This window comes from Bufo gargarizans, unplaced genomic scaffold (genome assembly GCF_014858855.1).
Source record: "Bufo gargarizans isolate SCDJY-AF-19 unplaced genomic scaffold, ASM1485885v1 original_scaffold_2038_pilon, whole genome shotgun sequence".
Taxonomy (NCBI): Eukaryota; Metazoa; Chordata; class Amphibia; order Anura; family Bufonidae; genus Bufo; species Bufo gargarizans.
In genome coordinates this window covers 77,957-103,404 of record NW_025334616.1, presented here as the reverse complement: position 1 = coordinate 103,404, position 25,448 = coordinate 77,957, and the positions used below count along the sequence as shown (strand labels likewise).

Genomic DNA, 25,448 nt, shown 5'->3' with positions numbered 1-25,448 from the left:
AATTTGTCCGTTTGTGTGCATGTAGCCTAAAACTGATGCAACAGGATCCGTTTTTTTTTCTTCTCTCTCTCTTCTTCTGACGGATCAGAAGGACGGAAAGCTAAACAGTGATGTGAAGTCACCCTAAGGGTTCATGCAAACAAACGTATTTTCTTTCCGTCTCCGTTCCATTTGCGGAACCATTCACTTAAATGGGTCCGCAAAAACAACGGAAGCTACTTTGTGTGCATTCTGTTTCCGTATTTCCTTTCCACAAATTTAGTGCATGTCCTATAATTGTCCGCTAATCACAGTCCGAGGCCCCATTCAAGTCAAAGGGTCCGCAAATAATACGGAACGCACACGGAACACATCTGTATGTCATCTGTATTTCATCCATATTTTGTAGATCCATACTGTAGAAATGCTATGCACAGCCCATATTGCTCATGTGTTTGGTGATTAATAAGTTACTGTTTCCGTTTCCGATACGCAAAAGACGGTATGTTTTGTGGAATAATGAAATGGAAGAGGACTTAAATCATAGAAATACAAACCTCAGATACGGAACAACAGATCTGTGAAAAATAGACCCCAAAACAACAAAGGACAAGAAATGAACACAAATCCATTATGAACTCCACCACTGGACTCTGCATTGCCGTATCCTCATCAGGTGTGGATGGTGTCCAGCTGAGTATAATGAAGGGTCAGGTGAAGTGATGACCATGTGATGGGTGAGGTATAAAGCTCTCCTCCCTCCACCCCTTCCTGGTGTGACTTCTCCTGTAGTCAAGATGTTGTTAGGGATTAGGTGGAGTTGGCTGCTTGTGGTTCTCATCTATGGGTCAGGCTTTAGCAGTTCCTTGGTTAGACACCGGCGCCAGCCAGACTTCTCCATGGAGGAATTATCAGCCTGGATGGGGATCTTCTAGAACTGTATCTGCAGTAGGTTCTCCTAGGGGAAATCTTTTGTCTCCAATTTCTGGAATTGGGTCTCTGAGAGGTTCTGGTCCTGTGTCTGGCTGGGGTCGCATGTATCCTGGAGTAGGTATTCAGTCCAGACAGCTTACACAGCCCCCACCAATTATGCCAAACCCATCATCCCCTGTCCGTGTGCAGTGTGCTGAGGACAGTATGGCGGTGACTGTAGAGAGAGACTTCTATGGTAATGGTAGGATGGTGAATCCTTCAGACCTGGTCCTTGGGACCTGCACAGCTAGCTCTCAGGCTTCAGTTACTACTGTAGTCTTTCAAATTGCTCTTCAAGACTGTGGAAGCAACCTAGAGGTAAGTTGGAGGACTAAAGGTCCCTTAGTAGACCAATATGCACTGGGCAACAATTACTGTGTTTATCATGAAAACCCTTTAGATCCTCTTCACTATATTGACCTGTTTTGGTTAGAGATGAGCGAATTTCATATTTTGAAATTTGTTTACGCTTTTACTGGTAAAAGGTGAATTGCTTTATGGATTCCATTACCACGGACCATAATGCAGTTCTATGACTGAATGCATAATGGCATGCCTCTAAAGGCATTCTGTCATAGAATTGTGTTATAGTCCATGGTAACGGAATCCATAACACAATTCCCCTTTTATCAGTAAATAAAGCATGAATAAGTTTCATAACCTGAAATTTGCATATATCTTGTTGTGGACATAGATCTGGTTTCGTTGAAGTACATTAACCCTTTCTACAGCTTGTACCCAAGAATGTTGGCTAGTTTTAGCTGGTATACTATGGTATCATGATCTTCTGACGCAATCGTGGACTTTCATAACACAATCTAACCAGTTGTCCATTTCTGGCCTTGCATTGTACTTGACCCAATGCTTTGTCTGTGGTGTGTGTGTTTTTTTTTTTTTTTTTGTTTTTTTTTTCTTGTATATCTTATAGGGTCGCCCAATCTTACTAATTTTCCAGCTGATTTGGTTCAGATTTTAGGCTTAGGCTTTTTTATATTGTGCTTTGTGTTGAGACTAACTCTTACTATGGCTCTATCTCATCAAGATGACTTCAGATATACTTATCTACAAGATCAACTTGTCTTACAACCCCACCACCTCCCCCAATGTGCCCATCATTAGATCCAGTCCTGCAGTGGTTCCCATCTGGTGTTACTACCCACGGTAAGTCTGTACCAATAGTGTGCTCTATAGCTATGTCTTCTAGAGTCTTCCAGTGGTGAAATATCTTCCAAGTTAAGCTAGATGGTAGTTGTTGAATGTGGTCACATTGAGACTAGGGCATCATGCAAACGACCGTTCCGCGGTTTTCAGACCGCAAAAAAACAGAAGACGCCTGTGTGACTTCCGCAATCTGCAGAACGGACGGCCATCAATATAAATGCCTATTCTTGTCCGCAAAGCACGGCCAAGAATAGTTTTTTTTTTTTGTTTTTTTTTAATAGTGGGGCCGCCGAACGGAGCAACGGATGCGGACAGCACATGGCGTGCTGTCCGCATCTTTTGCAGCCACTTTGGAGTGAATGGGTCCGCATCCGAGCCGCCAAAATGGCGGCTCAGATGCGGACCCAAACAACGGCCGTGTGCATGAGGCCAAACTGTTTGCTCCAACCAGCCATGAGACAGTCCTGTCCTGATGGATCTGACTGGGACAGTCACAGCTTGATTCCACTTACATTATGAAGCAATGTTCTGTCACATCAGTACTGTGATCTTTGGCCATGTAATGAGTATAGCAGCCGTACTGTCCATGTAGCCCCATCCTAATTATTTGTATTAATCATCCTGCTCCTCTTCAAGGTTCATAAAGACTCTGAAAGGAATCATGACAAACATTCCCCTCTAGCTCTGTCAATACTAGTGAGAGGCTTTGAGCTGTCTCCTCTCCTGGCATGTGTTTCACCAACTACTTACACTCTCCATGTAGTAATTCTGACCATCAAACTCTTTGTAAGTAAAGCAGGACTGGTCAGGGTGTCGTAACTTCAGTTAAACACGCTGCAACACCTTACATGGCTGGAGCACCCCTAAGACCTCAATGCCATAAGTGTCAGCTTTGCTACTTTACCATATGGTTGACAAGATGCTTTCAAGTTCCAGTCAACCTCTCAAAGAGCTTGTCCATTACAACCATGGCTGCTTGCTTCCAAAAATCCCCCCTGCTGTCCATTGGTTCAGTTCTATAGTGAATAGGGCTAAACTGCAGTACCACTTGCCACCTGTGGACACATGGGATGATTATGGAAAGCTGCCATTTTCTTGCAATCACGTACAGTTATCCTTTCATTTCTCTACTCTTCCAGATTTGGCAATGTAAGCAGCAATGCCATCAAGCCAACATGGGCTCCCTACAGCACCACAGTGAGCTCAGAAGAAAGGTTGTCTTTCTCCTTGACTCTCATGACTGGTAAGACTTCAAGTAGAAGGGGGGGGGGGGGGCGTATTCTCATCTTGTACTAAAAGCCTTATTTTGTCTGTAGAGGACTGGAGTGCTCCTCGTCAATCACTGGTCTACCAGCTTGGTGAGATCTTCTACATAGAGGCCTTTGTGAACATAGAGAACCACGTCCCGATGATGCTGTTTGTTGATAGCTGTGTTGCCACCCTTACTCCAGATGAGACCTCTAATCCTCACTATGACATCATTGCTTATAATGGGTGAGTTTCATATATTTTATTTTGTTTACTGTTAATTTAAGGCATCTTCACTGAAATATCTCCTACAGGTGCTTGATCGATGGGATACTAGGAGAATCCTCTTCAGCCTTTGTTTCTCCAAGACCTGAAGCGAATAAGCTTAGATTCACAGTTGATGCCTTCAGGTTCATTAACAGTGACCTTTCTATGGTAAGGACTAGAGATGGTAGTATGACCCTAAATGCCAAGCAATTCACTTTTTGCACCTGTCTTTAACGTCCTTGTTTTCACCCCACTGATTGAATGGGGTTGCAAGCGCACAACTGGCCACTGTTCTAATCTGCACTTTAAACATTAAAGGGAGTCTGTTGCCAAAATTAGATGTTGCACACTGCCTACATGGTGCTGTAGCACAAGTGCCAGTGCTACCTTTGTTCTTTTGCTGTGACGTTCTCCAGCTAAAAACTATGTTGACTCCATATGTAAATGAGGGCTCATAGGTGCCCAAGCTGCTCTGCCTTTCACATTGCTTGTCCCTCCCTCTAAATCTGTTGCATCATCCCCAGTACCAGCCGATAACCTGCACATGGCAGTTCACCACTGGCCTGGGCATGCCTGCTGGTTTCACACAGCGCATGCACACTTGATTGATCACTGCCCACAATGGGCATCAGTGATTAAACAGACTTGCAGAGCGGGACAAGCAAGAGGCCGGGAAGTAGTAATATTGGCCCTGAGCGTAAATTCTCCAGCTGTCCAAGATTATGAATGTAAATTATTTCTTGTGATATAAACTGTAATTGTGGTGTCTTAGATCTACATAACCTGCCACCTGAGAGCTGCTGACATCAACCAGACCCCTGATCCAATGAACAAGGCCTGCTCCTACAACAAGGCTACCAGCAGGTAAAACCTTGCACATCTGAGTTTCTTTAGTTAGATAACAATGGATGTTCTCTCAATGGTTGACACTTGACTTGGACTTGCTCTTACAGTTGGTCACCTGTGGAAGGCCCCAGTGCGAACTGCCAGTGCTGCAACACTGGGAACTGTGCTACAGTTGGCAGCCGGAGAACAGCATGGGGCCCACAACCTGCCAGGTCAAGAGGAGTTGGGAAGAGAGATGTCGGTGAGTTCTTCAAACGTCCCCTAAAGCTTCCATAAATGTCAAGGTATTTGAAAATGGGTGTTGCTAATTCTTCCACTAGGTTCTCATCTAGAGAAATACACTCTGGCCAGACTGGGCCCTCTTCTAGTGACTGGATCTAAGCCTAACCAGGTCTCCAAAGAAGGAATTCCCCAAGCTTCCAGAATGGGTGTAGAAGAACCTCTGCAGTTGTGGGTGCTGGTGGCCATGGGCTCAATCACTTCAGTAGTTGTTGCTGTGACTCTTATTGTGTCTGCAAAATGTCTTCTGAAAAAACTGTCTCACAAATAGTCCAGAAATAAAAATGGGAAAAATGTTACTTGCTCTTGGGTCTTGTCTCAATCAACGGTGCCAATGGTTTTATGGGACTGGTTTCATGTGACCCATAACTTCATGCATGGTCCAGCACAACAGACCATCTCCTGGTGCTATATACATGAGTACTATGGGGCTATATAGAGTATTTTCTGTGGGTCACATGGAAGTATGGTATGGGCACATCTGTATAGAGCAGATGGGTGGTTTATAGCTCACACTTCTCAGGAGAAGAATAATTGAAAGCTGCTCTCTGGCAGTGGTGTCTCTAGCTTTGAAATTTTGAGGGGGCACACTGGGGGCCAGGACAAAAGTATGGGGGGAGGCTATAACAATACATTAAAAAAATATATATGCTTAGAAATGCTCCAATAATTAACCAAATACCTAAAACAGCAACCGGAAAGAAAAGTCCTGTCTGTAGTCTTAAAAACAACTCAGATTTCAACATATCCTAGTGTCCTGTGGTTGACGCTGCTATGGGGGGTTATTCTGTGGATGACTTTATGGAGGGGGAGCTGTGGATGACACATACTGTATATAGCATCTTATGCTACGTGTCATCCACAGATCCCCCTCCCCGCCGCTCAGTGTACATTTGGCATTTATAAACTGTAATCCATATCCTGCAGTAACTTCAACTTAAAATCGGAATTCAGCGGCCGCTCATCTCTACTAGTACCTTAACCTTACACCACTCGGCTAGCTTTGGTAACAGGGCCAGGCTACAGCCTACAGGTACTGCCTGTTAGTTGTTACCAAGTGAGCGCTGATTTCTGCAGGTCAGAGGATATGGATTACAGTTTAGAAGAAATGTACACTCCTGTGAGCGGTCCAGACCAGCGGCAGATCCAGAGCCTGGTCTCGGGAGGGGCACTTGCACATTATATTCTGTCCACCGCCAGAACATAATGGTGCTTATAGAACCGACTACACAGTGTAGCGGTATATTGTGTGGCACAGTCTATGCTGTTTGTATAACAAACATATTTCAGATGAAAACTTACAATTGCTTGGCCCTTGAGGCTGGTGCTGCTACTAGGGGGTCATACCATGGGAGTAATAAAGCCCACCATAATCACATTTAATTAATTCTCCTTATGTGACAGTGCAAAAAATACACCCTTGTAATGCCCCCAGTTGAGCTAATGTCCCCATAGTGCCAGTATAAAATACCCCTATATAGTACTCCCCTACCCCCCCAGTACCCACCATAATGTGTCCCAGTATAAAATGCTACTGTACAGAGACTTCCATATAAAATACCCCTTCTTTGTAGCCTCAGTAGAAGCACCTATAGTGCCCCCAATGTGCCAGTAAAAGTATTGTACGTAAAAAAACACGTATACTTCCATGTCAGCGATGCAGGCCTCTTCCGGCCTGGGTCCCGCACTGTACGGTTTAAGAGGCTGCAGGCACTAGGCCAGCGCGCCGATCAGAGGAAGGGACATGCCTCTCCCCTGCCCCACAGCACAGGCATCTGTATTGCTGTCCTGAGGACGGTGATACAGAGGACTATGGGTATGAGCGCAATGGAAGCTCTCATCTCCCTAATCATTATACAGATGCATTTAAAAAAAGATAGTTTTTCACATGGCATAGCAATAGTATGTGCCCTTAAATGTCTGATGGGTGTGGGTTTCACCTTCAAAGAAGATCCTGGCTTGAAGTGCATACTTTTCCATTGACTGCTATGGGAATTCTGACAAGACTTCTGGCTCAACAGTTTTTGTTTTTGGAGATCCTATATCAGTCAATGAAGAGGGTGGCATGTGGTGGTCTTGGCTGGACTGCGTTTTTAATCTATGTCCAGTGGTGGTCTGAAGACCCACACAATTGCTTGGAACCCCTTGACAGTGCCACATCTTTCAGCAGGACTTGGGGCTTAATATCTGCTATTCACTCTTAGGCCTCAGGCCACTAGACCTGAAGCCTAGGCATTGGTACAATAGGACATGTGGTCAGCATAACCTGATGTGCCAGTTCTCAGGCAGTGCACTAACTTGGTCTGCCTGCATCCTGGTGCAGGCTGACCATTGTAGATAGCAACGTGAATGGGGAGTGAGGCAAGCACTTGCTATTTTGGCACTTGGGAGGTGAAGTATAACGAAATGCAGGACTCCGGGGAACACATACTGGGGGGGCAATATAAATATGGTGGGGACTGTTGGGGTCCCAGCAGTGCCCACTTAGTAGTGTCTTGCAGCAGATTTAAAGTTATAGTGCCCCCTCCTTTATATTAAGAGGAGCACTTCCTGCAGCATACTAATTTGGGGGTAGCAGCAGGATAACACCATTGGGAACCAAAAGGAAGATGATGGTCTGGTCACCGTAGAGAACATCTACATCACTGGATGTAAGAGGTATGATGCTGTATGTAATGTCCAACTCTAATATGCTTTTAGCAGTAGGGTTGAGGAAGGAGTTGGACTGGGGGGTGGGGACGCTATTTCGGTTTTACCTTAAGGCTAAAGTTGACCGAGGCAAAACTTTCTATTGTATCTGATGCAGATATCGTTGTGGACAGATAGGACTGCTGCCAGGAATAGCGAACTGAATAGGGCCCCCAGACATAGCTGGGCTTGGGACCTAAGCCCTCATCTGGGTAGGACCTGCCTCTGGGACCCACTAGACACTGAAGGCAAAATAGAAGGAAAATCGTGAGGTTCACCCAGGACGGATATGTGGAGTATTTGCTGTTTGTACAGTACCTGCAATGTAGACGAGACTGAAGATCATCCACAGATTGTAAAAAATCTGCAGGGTAAATTGACCGGCAATGCAGATGTTACACCTGGAGCATGATTAATTCTGCAGACTTTCAGTGTCCTCTTTTGCAATGCATGGGGGGCCTGAGCCAAAACCTGGTGCTGGTCAAGCACAGAACAGGTACAAATCTTTCCCTTCTGTCTGTGGAGCCTCCACTGCTGGTTTTGGCTCACTGATGGAAATCGCAGATCACACCCCTGAAGTGTGAATGAGGCCTTGGAGAGGATACTTCTATTGCTTTCCACTTCTGTTTGGCTCAAAGCCCGTATTTGATTCTAAACAGGTCTAGAGTAATAAAGTAGCAATCGGAAAAAGCTCAAAACTCTTCAACGCGTGTTTTACCATCCAGAGGATAGCTTAACAATTTAGTGAAACACCTAAGGGTCCATTCACACATCCATGTGTGTTTTGCGGATCCGCAAAACACAGACACTGGCCATGTGCGTTCCACATTTTGCGGACAAGAATAGGACATTGTTTTATTTTTTTCGGGATCAGAAGTGCGGGTCCACATTTCCGGATCATGCGGCCCCATAGAAATGACTGGGTCTGCAATTCCGTTCCGCAAAATGCAGAACGCAATTGCAGACGAGCCTAAAATAACATGAAATCTGGGACAGAGAATCTCCAGACATTCCCCCTTCGCTTCCAATTATGAAAATGGCAATACAGTGGACCCTCAAGTTACAATATTAGTTCCACGACGACCATTGTATGCTGAAACCAGTTGAGTAATTGGTTCCAAAGGCCTAAAATGAAGACATTGAGCTGTTGGCATGAGACCTCACTATCTACCACGTGAGTTTACACAGGTTGTGTTAGTAATCTACGTGCCCCCCTCTGCCAATGCTTTAGTTGCCTGTGACATTTTTCACACTGTGACCAGCAGTCTCCAGACAAAACACCCCAGGTTCTCTTTTTGATCTCTGGAGACTTAATCACGTGTCCCTGTCTTCCACTCTAACCACCTTCACCCAGTATGTTAACTGCCACACCAAAGACAATAGAACGATGGACCTACTGTATGCTAATACTAAATAGGCATACAGCTCCTCTCATCTCCCCTGGGGGCTCAGACCACAATCTGGTTTATCTTCAGCCTGTGTACAAACCCCTTGTAGGATGGGATGGTCTGAGGGACTGTTTTCAGCTGCACTGTGTGGGATGAGCTCTGTGCTCCTCATAGGGAGGACATCGACAACATTGCTGACTGCATCACAGACTACATCAACTTCTGTGTGGAGAACACAGTGCCAGTCATGAAGGTACGGTGTTTTTCTAATAATAAGCCTTGGATTAACCCAGAAATAAAGACTCTCCTCAAGGAAAAGAAAAGAGCCTTTAAATCTGGAAACAAGGAGGAGCATAAAACTGCAGAAGGAGCTGAGAAGAAAGATCAGAGAGGGTAAAATCATTTACAGGAAGAAGATGGAGGACCAGCTGCAGCAGAATAATACATACGGGGTCTGGAAAAGCTTGAAATCAATTGCCGGTCACAAACCGGGTCAAATCCAGACTGCAGGTGACTTGGGGTGGGTTAATGAGTTGAGCAAGTTCTTCAATAGGTTTGACCCGATACCCATTCCCCCATGCTGCTACAAACACCCCCCACCACCAATGCCTGTTCACCTCTTAGCAACCTACCACCACTCTCCCCCTCTACACCAGAGGACTCCATCGTTCACCCCCCCCCCTCCCCACATGCCCACCTCGTCCTTCACCACACTCAAGGTGCGTAAAGCTGTTAGACCAGATGGCATCAGTGCAGCGTGCCGGACCGCAGGGGAAAACACGTGAGGCTAGCTGTGGGCCGATGGGTGCAATAGTCGTTTGTACTCACGGTTAGCAGATGCCTCCCTGAGTCGGCAGTGCAGTGGATGGGAACACAGGACGATATCTTCCAGGGCACTCTCTGTTGCAGGGAACACCAGCCAGATGTTGGTTGAGGTGCACTTGATGTTTAGGGTGCTTGTGGCTGGGCCCCTGGTTTGTGACGTTTGGTGAAAATTTTAAGAGTAGTAGTTATGATAATATGGAAAAAAAGACTAGAATTTTAAATAAACTCCTGGTAGTACTGAAGCTGATCCACAGTTTATCAATGTATGAAAAGTCATTAACATCAGAGCAGCTTTTACAACGATTCTCAGAAGTTGCATAGAGAATAGTCCTTGATGACAGTCTCTCTCAATGCTCCAAATTGGAGGTTAATGCTGTTTTTATTGTACTGTATAATTTGAGTTGAGCGAACACCTGGATGTTCAGGTTCGAGAAGTTTGGCCGAACTTCCCGGAAATGTTCGGGTTCGGCATTCGAACCCGACCCGAACTTCGCCCCGAACCCCATTGAAGTCAATGGGGACCCGAACTTTTCGGCACTAAAAAGGCTGTAAAACTGCCCAGGAGAGGGCTAGAGGGCTGCAAAAGGCAGCAACATGTAGGTAAATCCCCTGCAAACAAATGTGGATAGGGAAATGAATTAGAATAAAAATAAAATAAATAAAAATTAACCAATATCTATTGGAGAGAGGTCCCGTAACAGAGAATCTGGCTTCATGTCAGCAGAGAATTAGTCTGCATGTCATAGCAGAGAATCATGCTTCACGTCACCCAACACTGGAACAGTCCATTGGCATATATTTAGGCCCCAGCACCCAGACAGAGGAGAGAGGTCCCGTAACAGAGAATCTGTCTTCATGTCAGCAGAGAATCATTCTGCATGTCATAGCAGAGAATCAGGCTTCACGTCACCCAACACTGGAACAGTCCATTGTCAGATATTTAGGCCCAGGTAGAGGAGAGAGGTCCCGTAAGAGAATCTGGCTTCATGTCAGCAGAGAATCAGTCTGCATGTCATAGCAGAGAATGAGGCTTCACGTCACCTAACATTGGAACTGTCCATTGTCATATATTTAGGCCCAGGCAGAGGAGAGAGGTCCCGTAACAGAGAATCTGGCTTCATGTCAGCAGAGAATCAGTCTGCATGTCATAGCAGAGAATCAGGTTTCACGTCAGCCACCACTGCAACAGTCCATTGTCATATATTTAGACCCAGGCAGAGGAGAGAGGTCCCTTAACAGAGAATCTGGCTTCATGTCAGCAGAGAATCAGTCTGCATGTCATAGCAGAGAATCAGGCTTCACGTCAGCCACCACTGCAACAGTCCATTGGCATATATTTAGGCCCCGGCACCCAGGAAGAGGAGAGAGGTCCCATAACAGAGAATCTGGCTTCATGTCAGCAGAGAATCAGTCTTCATGTCATAGCAGAGAATCAGGCTTCACGTCACCCAACATTGGAACAGTCCATTGTCATATATTTAGGCCCCGGCACCCAGACAGAGGAGAGGTTCATTCAACTTTGGGTAGCCTCGCAATATAATGGTAAAATGAAAATAAAAATAGGATTGAATGAGGAAGTGCCCTGGAGTACAATAATATATGGTTAAGGGGAGGTAGTTAATGTCTAATCTGCACAATGGATGGACAGGTCCTGTGGGATCCATGCCTGGTTCATTTTTATGAAAGTCAGCTTGTCCACATTGGCTGTAGACAGGCGGCTGCGTTTGTCTGTAATGACGCCCCCTGCCGTGCTGAATACACGTTCAGACAAAACGCTGGCCGCTGGGCAGGCCAGCACCTTCAAGGCATAAAAGGCTAGCTCTGGCCACGTGGACAATTTAGAGACCCAGAAGTTGAATGGGGCCGAACCATCAGTCAGTACGTGGAGGGGTGTGCACACGTACTGTTCCACCATGTTAGTGAAATGTTGCCTCCTGCTAACACGTTGCGTATCAGGTGGTGGTGCAGTTAGCTGTGGCGTGTTGACAAAACTTTTCCACATCTCTGCCATGCTAACCCTGCCCTCAGAGGAGCTGGCCGTGACACAGCTGCCTTGGCGACCTCTTGCTCCTCCTCTGCCTTGGCCTTGGGCTTCCACTTGTTCCCCTGTGACATTTGGGAATGCTCTCAGTAGCGCGTCTACCAACGTGCGCTTGTACTCGCGCATCTTCCTATCACGCTCCAGTGCAGGAAGTAAGGTGGGTACATTGTCTTTGTAGCGTGGATCCAGCAGGGTGGCAACCCAGTAGTCCGCACACGTTAAAATGTGGGCAACTCTGCTGTCGTTGCGCAGGCACTGCAGCATGTAGTCGCTCATGTGTGCCAGGCTGCCCAGAGGTAAGGACAAGCTGTCCTCTGTGGGAGGCGTATCGTCATCGTCCTGCGTTTCCCCCCAGCCACGCACCAGTGATGGGCCCGAGCTGCGTTGGGTGCCACCCCGCTATGACCATGCTTCATCCTCATCCTCATCCTCCTCCACCTCCTCCTCATCCTCGTCCTCCAGTAGTGGGCCCTGGCTGGCCACATTTGTACCTGGCCTCTGCTGTTGCAAAAAACCTCCCTCTGAGTCACTTCGAAGAGACTGGCCTGAAAGTGCTAAAAATGACCCCTCTTCCTCCTCCTCCTCCTGGGCCACCTCCTCTTCCATCATCGCCCTAACCCTGCTTTCACACCTGAGCGTTTCTCAAACGCGCGTTTTACGTACGTTTTTGTCGCGTGTTTTTATGCGCGTTTTTTGTAATAGTAAACGCGCGTTTGTGTGATTGACTGCAGTGTCCTATGGCCACAAACGCGCATCAAAACGCCCCAAAGAAGCTCAAGTACTTGATTATGCATCGGGCGTTTTACAGCGCGATCGTACGCGCTGTAAAACGCACAGGTGAGAACCATTCCCATAGGGAAGCATTGGTTTTCATGTGTTGAGCGTTTTACAGCGCGTTTGAACGCGCTGTAAAATGCTCAAGTGTGAACTTAGGTAAGTGTTTTCTCATGGAGACATAGAAGTGGTATTGTAACGCTGATAACGGCATCATCGCCACTGGCCATGTTGGTGGAGTACTCGAAACAGCGCAACAGGGCACACAAGTCTCGCATGGAGGCCCAGTCATTGGTGGTGAAGTGGTGCTGTTCCGCAGTGCGACTGACCCGTGCGTGCTGCAGCTGAAACTCCACTATGGCCTGCTGCTGCTAGCACAGTCTGTACAGCATGTGCAAGGTGGAGTTCCACCTGGTGGGCACGTCGCATATGAGGCGGTTAGCGGGAAGACCGAAGTTACGCTGTAGCGCAGACAGGCGAGCAGCGGCAGGATGTGAACGCCGGAAGAGCAAACAGACGGCCCGCACTTTATGCAGCAGCTCTGACATGTCGGGGTAGTTGTGAATGAACTTCTGCACCACCAAATTCAGCACATGCGCCAAGCAAGGGATGTGCGTCAAACCGGCTAGTCCCAGAGCTGCAACGAGATTTTGCCCATTATCGCACACCACCAGGCCGGGCTTGAGGCTCACCGGCAGCAACCACTCGTCGGTCTGTTGTTCTATACCCCGCCACAACTCCTGTGCGGTGTGGGACCTGTCCCCCAAACATATGAGTTTCAGAATGGCCTGCTGACGTTTACGCCGGGCTGTGCTGAAGTTGGTGGTGAAGGTGTGTGGCTGACTGGATGAGCAGGTGGAAGAAGAGGAGGAGGAAGCCGAGAAGGAGGAGGTGGCAACAGGAGGCAAAGAATGTTGCCCTGCGATCCTTGGCGGCGGAAGGACGTGCGCTAAACAGCTCTCCGCCTGGGGCCCAGCCGCCACTACATTTACCCAGTGTGCAGTTAGGGAGATATAGCGTCCCTGGCCGTGCATACTGGTCCTCGTATCTGTGGTTAGGTGGACCTTGCTACAGATGGCGTTGCGCAGTGTACACTTGATTTTATCGGATACTTGGTTGTGCAGGGAAGGCACGGCTCTCTTGGAGAAATAGTGCCAGCTGGGAACAACATACTGTGGGACAGCAAGCGACATGAGCTGTTTGAAGCTGTCTGTGTCCACCAGCCTAAATGACAGTATTTCATAGGCCAGTAGTTTAGAAATGCTGGCATTCAGGGCCAGGGATCGAGGGTGGCTAGGTGGGAATTTACGCTTTCTCTCAAATGTTTGTGAGATGGAGAGCTGAACGCTGGCGTGTGACATGGTTGAGATGCTTGGTGACGGAGGTGGTGGTGGTGGTACATCCCCTGTTTGCTGGGCGGCAGGTGCCAACGTTCCTCCAGAGGCGGAGGAAGAGGCCGAGGCGGCAGCAGCAGAAGAGGTAGCAGGGGGAGCCTGAGTGACTTCCTTGGTTTTAAGGTGTTTACTCCACTGCAGTTCATGCTTCAGGCTCTGATGGCACAGCATGCAAACCACTCGGGTCTTGTCGTCAGCACATTGTTTGAAGAAGTGCCATGCCAGGGAACTCCTTGAAGCTGCCTTTGGGGTGCTCGGTCCCAGATGGCGGCGGTCAGTAGCAGGCGGAGTCTCTTGGCGGCGGGTGTTCTGCTTTTGCCCACTGCTCCCTCTTTTGCTACGCTGTTGGCTCGGTCTCACCACTGCCTCTTCCTCCGAACTGTGAAAGTCAGTGGCACGACCTTCATTCCATGTGGGGTCTAGGACCTCATCGTCCCCTGCATCGTCTTCCACCCAGTCTTGATCCCTGACCTCCTGTTCAGTCTGCACACTGCAGAAAGACGCAGCAGTTGGCACCTGTGTTTCGTCATCATCAGAGACTTGCTGAGGTGGTATTCCCATGTCCTCATCATCAGGAAACATAAGTGGTTGTGCGTCAGTGCATTCTATGTCTTCCACCGCTGGGGAAGGGCTAGGTGGATGCCCTTGGGAAACCCTGCCAGCGGAGTCTTCAAACAGCATAAGAGACTGCTGCATAACTTGAGGCTGAGACAGTTTCCCTGGTATGCATGGGGGTGATGTGACAGACTGATGGGGTTGGTTTTCAGGCGCCATCTGTGCGCTTTCTGCAGAAGACTGGGTGGGAGATAATGTGAACGTGCTTGATCCACTGTCGGCCACCCAATTGACTAATGCCTGTACCTGCTCAGGCCTTACCATCCTTAGAACGGCATTGGGCCCCACCAAATATCGCTGTAAATTATGGCGGCTACTGGGACCTGAGGTAGTTGGTACACTAGGACGTGTGGCTGTGGCAGAACGGCCACGTCCTCTCCCAGCACCAGAGGGTCCACTAACACCACCGCGACCATGTCCACGTCCGCGTCCCTTACTAGATGTTTTCCTCATTGTTACCGTTCACCACAATAAGAAAAATATTATTTGGCCCAATGTATTGAATTCTAATTCAGGCCTTTTTTTACAGACACCTAACACTATCTGGCTATCTATTTAGGTACCGTATTACACTAATACAGGCACAGCAGTAACCACAGATTTAGCTGAATATAAATTTGAGGCCTAGTATTTAGGCGCTGGATGGATGACAGGTATAGGTTTACTGACAGAATTAGACTTGGAAATGCACAGTAGCGTGTGTGTGAAGTTATTGAGGATGACCCTATCAGCACCTTGAATCTTATATACCCTTTTAGGGATAGATTTAAAGCAGGCCTGATACAGCAGAAACCACTAATTTAGGAAATTGCTAAGTTGGGAATTGTATTTCAACCCAGAACAAAAATATATCTTTTCCCAGACAGCAGACAGTATTACAATTGGCTGGCCACAGCTGAAACACCAGATTTAGGGTACTGCTATTTTGGCAATTGTATTTCACCCCTCAATAAAATAGCAAGCACAGCCAAGCCCCTGATGTAGGATATGGCCAAAAAATAACCACACTATTGATGGTTAAATGCACTTGGTGACAGCTTGTGCTGGCGCACCACAAGACACAAAATGGCCGCCGATCACCCCAGAAAAAAGTGACTGAAAAATGCTCTGGGCAGCCTAAAAACAGTGAGCAATTGAATAGCAGCAGTTCAATGATCCACAGCTGTAGAACGATCACTGACTTAAGTGTTTTGGAGGAGTTAATCACTGCCTAATCTCGTCCTAACAGTCGCAGCTGCAACCTCTCCCTACACTGTTCAGAGCAGAGTGTTGTGCGGCGCTATGTGACTCCAGCTTAAATAGAGGCTGGGTCACATGTGCAACACGCCAGACCTGCAGGGTATAGCGACAGTGAGGTCACGGTATGGGCAATCGAGGGTTACTCACTTTTTGGAGGACCCTGGGCAGGCATGCAGCAGTGAATGAGAGGCAGACACTAGTTCCTCTGGGGCACACTCTGTAGATAGGGACTAGACCTGATGGTATGTGAGGTGCCCTGGTGGTTGCAGGTGTTTAGAGTGCCTGAGGCAAGGTCTCTTTAACCACCTCCCGACCGCCTAACGTGCCGATGCGTCCGGGAGGTGGTTGATTTGTTCCTCCTGGACGCATCGGCGCCTCATCTCGCGATACCCGAGATTTCCTGTGAACGCGCGCGCGCTCACAGGAACAGAAGGTAAGCGAGTGGATCTCCAGCCTGCCAGCGGCGATCGTTCGCTGGCAGGCTGGAGATGTGATTTTTTTTAACCCCTAAAGGTATATTAGACGCTGTTTTGATAACAGCGTCTAATATACCTACTACCTGGTCCTCTGGTGGTCCCTTTTGTTAGGATCGACCACCAGAGGACACAGGTAGGTCAGTAAAGTCGCACCAAACACTACACTACACCCCCCCCGTCACTTATTAACCCTTTATGATCACCCCATATAAACTCCCTGATCACCCCCCTGTCATTGATCACCCCCCTGCAAGGCTCCATTCAGACGTCCGTATGATTTTTACGGATCCATGGATACATGGATCGGATCCGCAAAACACATGCGGACGTCTGAATGGAGCCTTACAGGGGGGTGATCAATGACAGGCGGGTGATCACCCCCTGTCATTGATCACCCCCCTGCAAGGCTCCATTCAGACGTCCGTATGATTTTTACGGATCCATGGATACATGGATCGGATCCGCAAAACACATGCGGACGTCTGAATGGAGCCTTACAGGGGGGTGATCATCCCATATACACTCCCTGATCACCCCCTGTCATTGATCACCCCCCTGTAAGGCTCCATTCAGACGTCCGCATGTGTTTTGCGGATCCGATCCATGTATCCATGGATCCGTAAAAATCATACGGACGTCTGAATGGAGCCTTACCAGGGGGGTGATCAATGACAGGGGGTGATCACCCATATACACTCCCTGATCACCCCCTGTCATTGATCACCCCCCTGTAAGGCTCCATTCAGACGTCCGCATGTGTTTTGTGGATCCGATCCATGTATCCATGGATCCGTAAAAATCATACGGACGTCTGAATGGAGCCTTACCAGGGGGGTGATCAATGACAGGGGGTGATCACCCATATACACTCCCTGATCACCCCCTGTCATTGATCACCCCCCTGTAAGGCTCCATTCAGACGTCCGCATGTGTTTTGCGGATCCGATCCATGTATCCATGGATCCGTAAAAATCATACGGACGTCTGAATGGAGCCTTACAGGGGGGTGATCAATGACAGGAGGGTGATCACCCATATACACTCCCTGATCACCCCCTGTCATTGATCACCCCCCTGTAAGGCTCCATTCAGACGTCCGCATGTGTTTTGCGGATCCGATCCATGTATCCATGGATCCGTAAAAATCATACGGACGTCTGAATGGAGCCTTACAGGGGGGTAATCAATGACAGGAGGGTGATCACCCATATACACTCCCTGATCACCCCCTGTCATTGATCACCCCCCTGTAAGGCTCCATTCAGACGTCCGCATGTGTTTTGCGGATCCGATCCATGTATCCATGGATCCGTAAAAATCATACGGACGTCTGAATGGAGCCTTACCAGGGGGGTGATCAATGACAGGGGGTGATCACCCATATACACTCCCTGATCACCCCCTGTCATTGATCACCCCCCTGTAAGGCTCCATTCAGACGTCCGCATGTGTTTTGCGGATCCGATCCATGTATCCATGGATCCGTAAAAATCATACGGACGTCTGAATGGAGCCTTACCAGGGGGGTGATCAATGACAGGGGGTGATCACCCATATACACTCCCTGATCACCCCCTGTCATTGATCACCCCCCTGTAAGGCTCCATTCAGACGTCCGCATGTGTTTTGCGGATCTGATCCATGTATCCATGGATCCGTAAAAATCATACGGACGTCTGAATGGAGCCTTACCAGGGGGGTGATCAATGACAGGGGGTGATCACCCATATACACTCCCTGATCACCCCCTGTCATTGATCACCCCCCTGTAAGGCTCCATTCAGACGTCCGCATGTGTTTTGCGGATCCGATCCATGTATCCATGGATCCGTAAAAATCATACGGACGTCTGAATGGAGCCTTACCAGGGGGGTGATCAATGACAGGGGGTGATCACCCATATACACTCCCTGATCACCCCCTGTCATTGATCACCCCCCTGTAAGGCTCCATTCAGACGTCCGCATGTGTTTTGCGGATCCGATCCATGTATCCATGGATCCGTAAAAATCATACGGACGTCTGAATGGAGCCTTACAGGGGGGTGATCAATGACAGGAGGGTGATCACCCATATACACTCCCTGATCACCCCCTGTCATTGATCACCCCCCTGTAAGGCTCCATTCAGACGTCCGCATGTGTTTTGCGGATCCGATCCATGTATCCATGGATCCGTAAAAATCATACGGACGTCTGAATGGAGCCTTACCAGGGGGGTGATCAATGACAGGGGGTGATCACCCATATACACTCCCTGATCACCCCCTGTCATTGATCACCCCCCTGTAAGGCTCCATTCAGACGTCCGCATGTGCTTTGCGGATCCGATCCATGTATCCATGGATCCGTAAAAATCATGCGGACGTCTGAATGGAGCCTTACAGGGGGTGATCAATGACAGGGGGTGATCACCCATATACACTCCCTGATCACCCCCTGTCATTGATCACCCCGCTGTAAGGCTCCATTCAGACGTCCGCATGTGTTTTGCGGATCCGATCCATGTATCCATGGATCCGTAAAAATCATACGGACGTCTGAAATGGAGCCTTACCAGGGGGGTGATCAATGATGGAGGTGATCAGGGAGTCTATATGGGTGATCACCCCCCTGTCATTGATCACCCCCCCTGTAATGCTCCATTCAGACATTTTTTTGGCTCAAGTTAGCGGAAATATATATATTTTTTGTTTGTTTTTTCTTACAAAGTCTCATATTCCACTAACTTGTGTCAAAAAATAAAATCTCACATGAACTCACCATACCCCTCACGGAATCCAAATGCGTAAACATTTTTAGACATTTATATTCCAGACTTCTTCTCACGCTTTAGGGCCCCTAAAAAGCCAGGGCAGTATAAATACCCCACATGTGACCCCATTTCGGAAAGAAGACACCCCAAGGTATTCGCTGAGGGGCATATTGAGTCCATGAAAGATTGAAATTTTTGTCCTAAGTTAGCGGAAAGTGAGACTTTGTGAGAAAAAAACAAAAAAAAATCAATTTCCGCTAACTTATGCAAAAAAATAAAAATTCTATGAACTCGCCAGGCCCCTCATTGAATACCTTGGGGTGTCTTCTTTCCAAAGTGGGGTCACATGTGGGGTATTTATACTGCCCTGGCTTTTTAGGGGCCCTAAAGCGTGAGAAGAAGTCTGGGATCCAAATGTCTAAAAATGCCCTCCTAAAAGGAATTTGGGCACCTTTGCGCATCTAGGCTGCAAAAAAGTGTCACACATCTGGTATCGCCGTATTCAGGAGAAGTTGGGGAATGTGTTTTGGGGTGTCATTTTACATATACCCATGCTGGGTGAGAGAAATATCTTGGTCAAATGCCAACTTTGTATAAAAAAAATGGGAAAAGTTGTCTTTTGCCAAGATATTTCTCTCACCCAGCATGGGTATATGTAAAATGACACCCCAAAACACATTCCCCAACTTCTCCTGAGTACGGCGATACCAGATGTGTCACACTTTTTTGCAGCCTAGGTGGGCAAAGGGGCACACATTCCAAAGTGCACCTTTCGGATTTCGCAGGCCCTTTTTTACACATTTTGATTGCAAGGTACTTCTCACACATTAGGGCCCCTAAATTGCCAGGGCAGTATAACTACGCCACAAGTGACCCCATTTTGGAAAGAAGACACCCCAAGGTATTCCGTGAGGGGCATGGCGAGTTCCTAGAATTTTTTATTTTTTGTCGCAAGTTAGTGGAATATGAGACTTTGTAAGAAAAAAATAAAAATAAAAAATCATCATCATTTTCTGCTAACTTGTGACAAACAATAAAAAGTTCTATGAACTCACTATGCCCATCAGCGAATACCTTAGGGTGTCTACTTTCCGAAATGGGGTCATTTGTGGGGTTTTTCTACTGTTTGGGCATTGTAGAACCTCAGGAATCATGACAGGTGCTCAGAAAGTCAGAGCTGTTTCAAAAAGCGGAAATTCACATTTTTGTACCATAGTTTGTAAACGCTATAACTTTTACCCAAACCATTTTTTTTTTGCCCAAACATTTTTTTTTTATCAAAGACATGTAGAACAATAAATTTGGGGAAAAATTTATATATGGATGTCGTTTTTTTTGCAAAATTTTACAGCTGAAAGTGAAAAATTTCATTTTTTTGCAAAAAAATCGTTACATTTTGATTAATAACAAAAAAGTAAAAATGTCAGCAGCAATAAAATACCACCAAATGAAAGCTCCATTGGTGAGAAGAAAAGGAGGTAAAATTCATTTGGGTGGTAAGTTGCATGACCGAGCGATAAACGGTGAAAGGAGTGTAGTGCCGAAGTGTAAAAAGTGGCCTGGTCATGAAGGGGGTTTCAGCTAGCGGGGCTGAAGTGGTTAAGGATCGTGACGCCAGTGCCTGTAACGGTGGCACACCGGTTTGCAGGAGGATTAAATGAGTACGCAGTTGTTGAACCAAACGTTGCTTTACTTGGTGAAAACAGTCCAACTTTGTACATGCAGTTACAGAAGATGTTAATGCAGTCCTTTACAGTTCCCAATGCACAGCAGGTTTATGACACAGCAGGTTTCTATCTTGCAAGATACTTGGAGGGTATATAGTTAATGCTTTGCAGTGCAATGCTGCTCTATCCCCACAGCTATTCTAGCTGGCTGGATCCCAAGGCCCGGATGCCTAATTGCTGGCTTAAATCCTTGGTATAAATTCCTTCCTCCAGTATTGGCACTTGCTTAAGGTTACAGTACCTTTGTTTCCTAGCTGTCTCACTGCTTGATGTGAAAGGTGGCTGCAAGTTACTCCCAGGAGGTGCTGTCCTACTACTGGGGTATCTCAACTGAGCTATCCGTAGCCTCAGGAGCTTCAGGCTGACGAGGTACTCCTCTAGTCCCCTGGAATACACTACTGTCTCCAAGCAGGCTGTACTCCTAGCCTCCTGGTGCAGCTAGAAACCAGGACTATCCAGCTGCATGTCAGGAGGAGGCCCTCAGCATATCTTGGGCTGGTGCCTTCTCACTTCTGTCTCCACAGACTCCTGACTATGACCAAACCCCTCCCTGTCTGGGCCTGGACATTTATACTAGGGGCTCCCTATCTCCCTCTAGTGTCTGGGAGGCTAAATTACACCCCACTAGGCCTGCTAAGTGTATAACAGGGGAAACAACATATGTAAAAACACACAGTAAATTACATTAAATGCATAGATCAATACAATATCACTGTCCCTTGTGAGTAGAAGTACACGCTACCTAATTGACCCTTGTGTAGAGCCCACTCCTACCTAGTGGGACACTACATACCCCCACGCTATGACGTTGCCCGTCCTCGGCGCAACCTGAAAGGGGCCCTGCCCAGCTGGATACTGCACCTGTAATAGAAAAATAATGCAAAGCAGGAAAATACATCTACATTTGCGACATACATTATATGTATATATCAGGCAGTTCCACTGGCTAAGGAGCAAGTTCGGTGAAAAGGGGCGTCGTTCTCTTCTCTCAGGATAACATAAGGGAACAGGGGGGCTGACCTGGCGCAGCGTAACAATAAATACCAGGATAGTCCATAATAATACTTTAAGTGCAAAGTGTGTGTGGCGAAACCAACCTCGCCACTGGGTTTTGGAGGGGGCTGTTTAAAAGCCTCTGCCTCAGGATTATGGCCCCTACTAACTTTTAAACCCCTGAACCTATTCCAGGGAATTTTGGATAGGTTTGTCCCCCAAGTTATACTGTTTAAATTGATGTAAGTTATATGTATGGACAATGTAACCTCACAAAGTTGTAACAATTTATAATAAGTGTAACTTGTCAGCTTGGGAGGAATATGCTGGGTGTGGTTCTATTGTCCCATTGTCCCATTGTGTGTTTGAATGGTGATGTCTGTCCTGTTGTCTCCACATGTGTATTGGCGATCTCCCCTTTGTCCTGAGAGATAATTGTATTGCCCTCGGTTGTCTCCCAGGCAGAGAGGAGGAAACCATGATGCATTGTGGGGATGTGTTGTATCTGTCCTGTGTCGCAGTCTCCCTTCTGGTCCTCTGGGGGCGTGAACGATTGGTTGCTGTATTTACATTGTGTGTGTTGTGAATTACTGATTGGTTGTATTTCAAAACCCTGTGGGCGGACCTGTATTTGCAACAACTGTAATAAAAACCAGGCTGAGTGTGCCAGCACGTCAGACCACTGCTGACCCTCAAGACGGAGCCTTGTCTCGTTATTGGGGGGATTCCCTATATGCTGTTAGAGACTGATTGCCAGGAGTGTAAGCTGACTGTACGCTTTTACTGTTCGTCTGCCGGCAGCTATTCGCGAGGTTCCAGTTTGGAGTGCTATTTTGTATCCATTTCGGGAGGTTGGTGTTCTGCAGTAGCTGTGCCTGTCTCTCAGAAAGGGGCATATCGCCTAAACGGATCTTAACCCCTTGTCTGCTGAAACGGTCCGTTACAGTGTCCATAATAGAACAGTAGTAGTCCAAAGAAAATGTAAAACATTAAATAACAATTCTTGGAGGCTCAAAGCATATAAATGAGTCCGTACCCAGGTTTCCTTCTTGTAACACATTCAGTGAAAATGACAAGTATAATTTCGTATAAAGCAAGGCCGGAGGTATAAGATCACAGAGGCTCACATACAGTGGAGTCCATCTCTGGGCGCATTTCTTTAAAATAGTAGCAAGATCTCAGAGGCTCATGTGCATTAGAGTCTATCCCTGGGCGCATTTCTTTTAGCATTTTACGTTGCATAATAAAAGTGACAGCACATAAAAATAGTCCACATTATTCAAATGGCACATATAAAAATAAGTGCTGCAATACCCTTAATCAACCTGAAAAGAGGGTGAAAGGGTTAAAGGTGCAACATACACAAATAGGCACAACTGTTTTTTTTTTTTTTCACTCTGAGAAAGCAGGCAGGAGGTCCTGTAAACAATATGGCCTTGCTGCAATTGGTATTTTTCAGAGCCACAGAGCCGTGGGTAACTGGCAGCAGCAGCAGAGGGCCAAAACAACGAGGGACTCCTGTCCTGGAAGGGTTAATCCACTTTATTAGGGTCCCTTGGCAAAATTAATCAAATAACGGCCTAGCAGGCCAATTCACAGGGGCAAGTCATATCCACTTGGCATCTCAGTGGTGCTCCCTGGCTCCATTTGTAGACTGGGCCTGTACTGAGAATCAACAGGCGGATGTGCCCACAACACAGTATTGGGGGGCAACTGCAGCATGAACGGACCCCTAATAGGTATTGGCCCCATAGGCCTAGGGGTAATCAGGGTTGCTGACCGCAGCGGTGCAGGCATGACAATTGGAGGTTGCTGCACTGGCCTGGGCACCGCTGCTGCAAGCGGTCCGGTGGGTTCCTGGACAACTGGCTCTGTGCGCCGGTGCACAGCGTAGGAGGACCTCATCGCAGGTGCTGACACTAAAGAGGGCCAGCTGGAAGGGACAGGTACTCTCACCTCAGACCCGGAGACGTCCGAGTCCTTAAGTCCTTTTTCTTTCAGGTCAGGTGGAGTCTGGATCCTGGCGGAGGCAATCTGGCGCAGCTCCCGTAGTTTCTTCTCCAGCCGCACGATCTGGTCGTCCAGGCTTTCAGAGTCGGGATCGCTGTCCTCCGCTGTCGCCTCCGGCACTTGTACAGGAGTTGGCGCATCCTGCGCAGCCGCTGCAGGTTCAGGTGAGGCGTCCGCTTTTCTTCCTCTTCTGATGTTGTCCAGGGCAGCACGGAATCTTTCGGCATCTTCTATTTCACGGACAGTCTTCTCCCTGCGAGGCAGCTCAGGTGAGGGCCATGGGCTTACCCTCTCCTCCACCACTGTAGGTTGCCAAAAGACGTTCGGGCCAATGAAGGAGCCCCGTTCTTGGAAGGCATGATGGGCCGGTTCTGGAGAGCGCACTGGTTCGCGCTCGCAGCCAGGGTGGTCCTCATCAAGGTCCCAGTCCTCCGTTTTCTTTTTAGGACGGGACACGGCAGTGGCGTAGGGGCCTCGCAGGCCCTCGGCAGGGGTGAACTCCACTTCCTCTCCCTCGCGGAGGTTATGCAGATGCTCTGGGAGGTAACTCCGCTTGACGGACCTCCGATTCACGTATAAGTCTCTGCCGGTAATATAGTCTTTGATGAAACCGAAGCCTCGGTCCTTGTCAAAGGCCACAACCAACCCCATTCTCCTCTCCAGGCGGGGTTGGGTGTCAGTGTGGCGCTCATGAACGGTCTTTGCCAGTTCTTCATAGTAGATTTTAGTTTTAGTTGTCTTCTTTATTGCGGCCTCCCGGATCTCTGCCATTAATGCTGACCACTTGAATGAGGGCTGGAAAAAGTCTCTCCAGGAGCCATAGTAGGTCTCCGGTTGCGTCCTCGGTGGCGGGCAGGTGGGTCTCTCCGGTCCCGGAGAGTAGGCCGGTGGAGCGTCCTCTTGCTCTACACCAACAACGTTCATCTTTAGCAGATCAGGCGCAGACATCCCAGCAGAGCAGTCTTCACTCTTCAACATGCTCGATCCTTCTCTGGAGAGCGACAGGGTGGCGCCAACAATTTCAGACAGATCCTCCCATTGCACTGGGAGGCCGCCCCCCAGGTACTCCAGTATGGGGGAGGCGGAGTCCATTTCAGCAGACATGGAAATGTCCAGACAGGGCGGTGGCGCGGACATCTAGCCTTTCCCGCACTTTTCAGCAGAAGCCGCCAACTTTTACCGCCAATTCAGTATGAAGATGACGCAGCAAACAATTCCAGTCAAGCTAAGCGGCCATCTTTGAGCAAAATCGCTGTCTGTTCACTGACAGCAAGCGGTGGCTTAAATAAGCAGCAAACAGTCTATGCAGTTCACTTTGGCCCAGCAATTTTCAATAAAGCAAATAGGGCTTGTCACTTTAAGGCAATTAACAGCACACAGTTTTTTTTATCCGCAATGGCGCAGGAATGATCGTATCCTGTTCGTGACGCCAATTTATGCAACACGCCAGACCTGCAGGGTATAGCGACAGTGAGGTCACGGTATGGGCAATCAAGAGTTACTCACTTTTTGGAGGACCCTGGGCAGGCATGCAGCAGTGAATGAGAGGCAGACACTAGTTCCTCTGGGGCACACTCTGGGTGTAGAGACCTGGCCTGATGTTGGGTGAGGTGCCCTGGTTGTTGCAGGTGTTTAGAGTGCCTGAGGCAAGGTCCCTTTAAGGATCGTGATGACAGTGCCTGTAACGGTGGCACACCGGTTTGCAGGAGGATTAAATGAGTACTCAGTTGTTGAACCAAACGTCGCTTTACTTGGTGAAAACAGTCCAACTT

General features: G+C 47.9%; 1 pseudogene; it reads left to right on the top strand.

Moving 5' to 3' along the window:
- The first annotated feature begins 776 nt into the window (after positions 1–776).
- LOC122923893 lies at positions 777–5,023 on the top strand (annotated as a pseudogene).
- Positions 5,024–25,448: the final 20,425 nt, after the last annotated feature.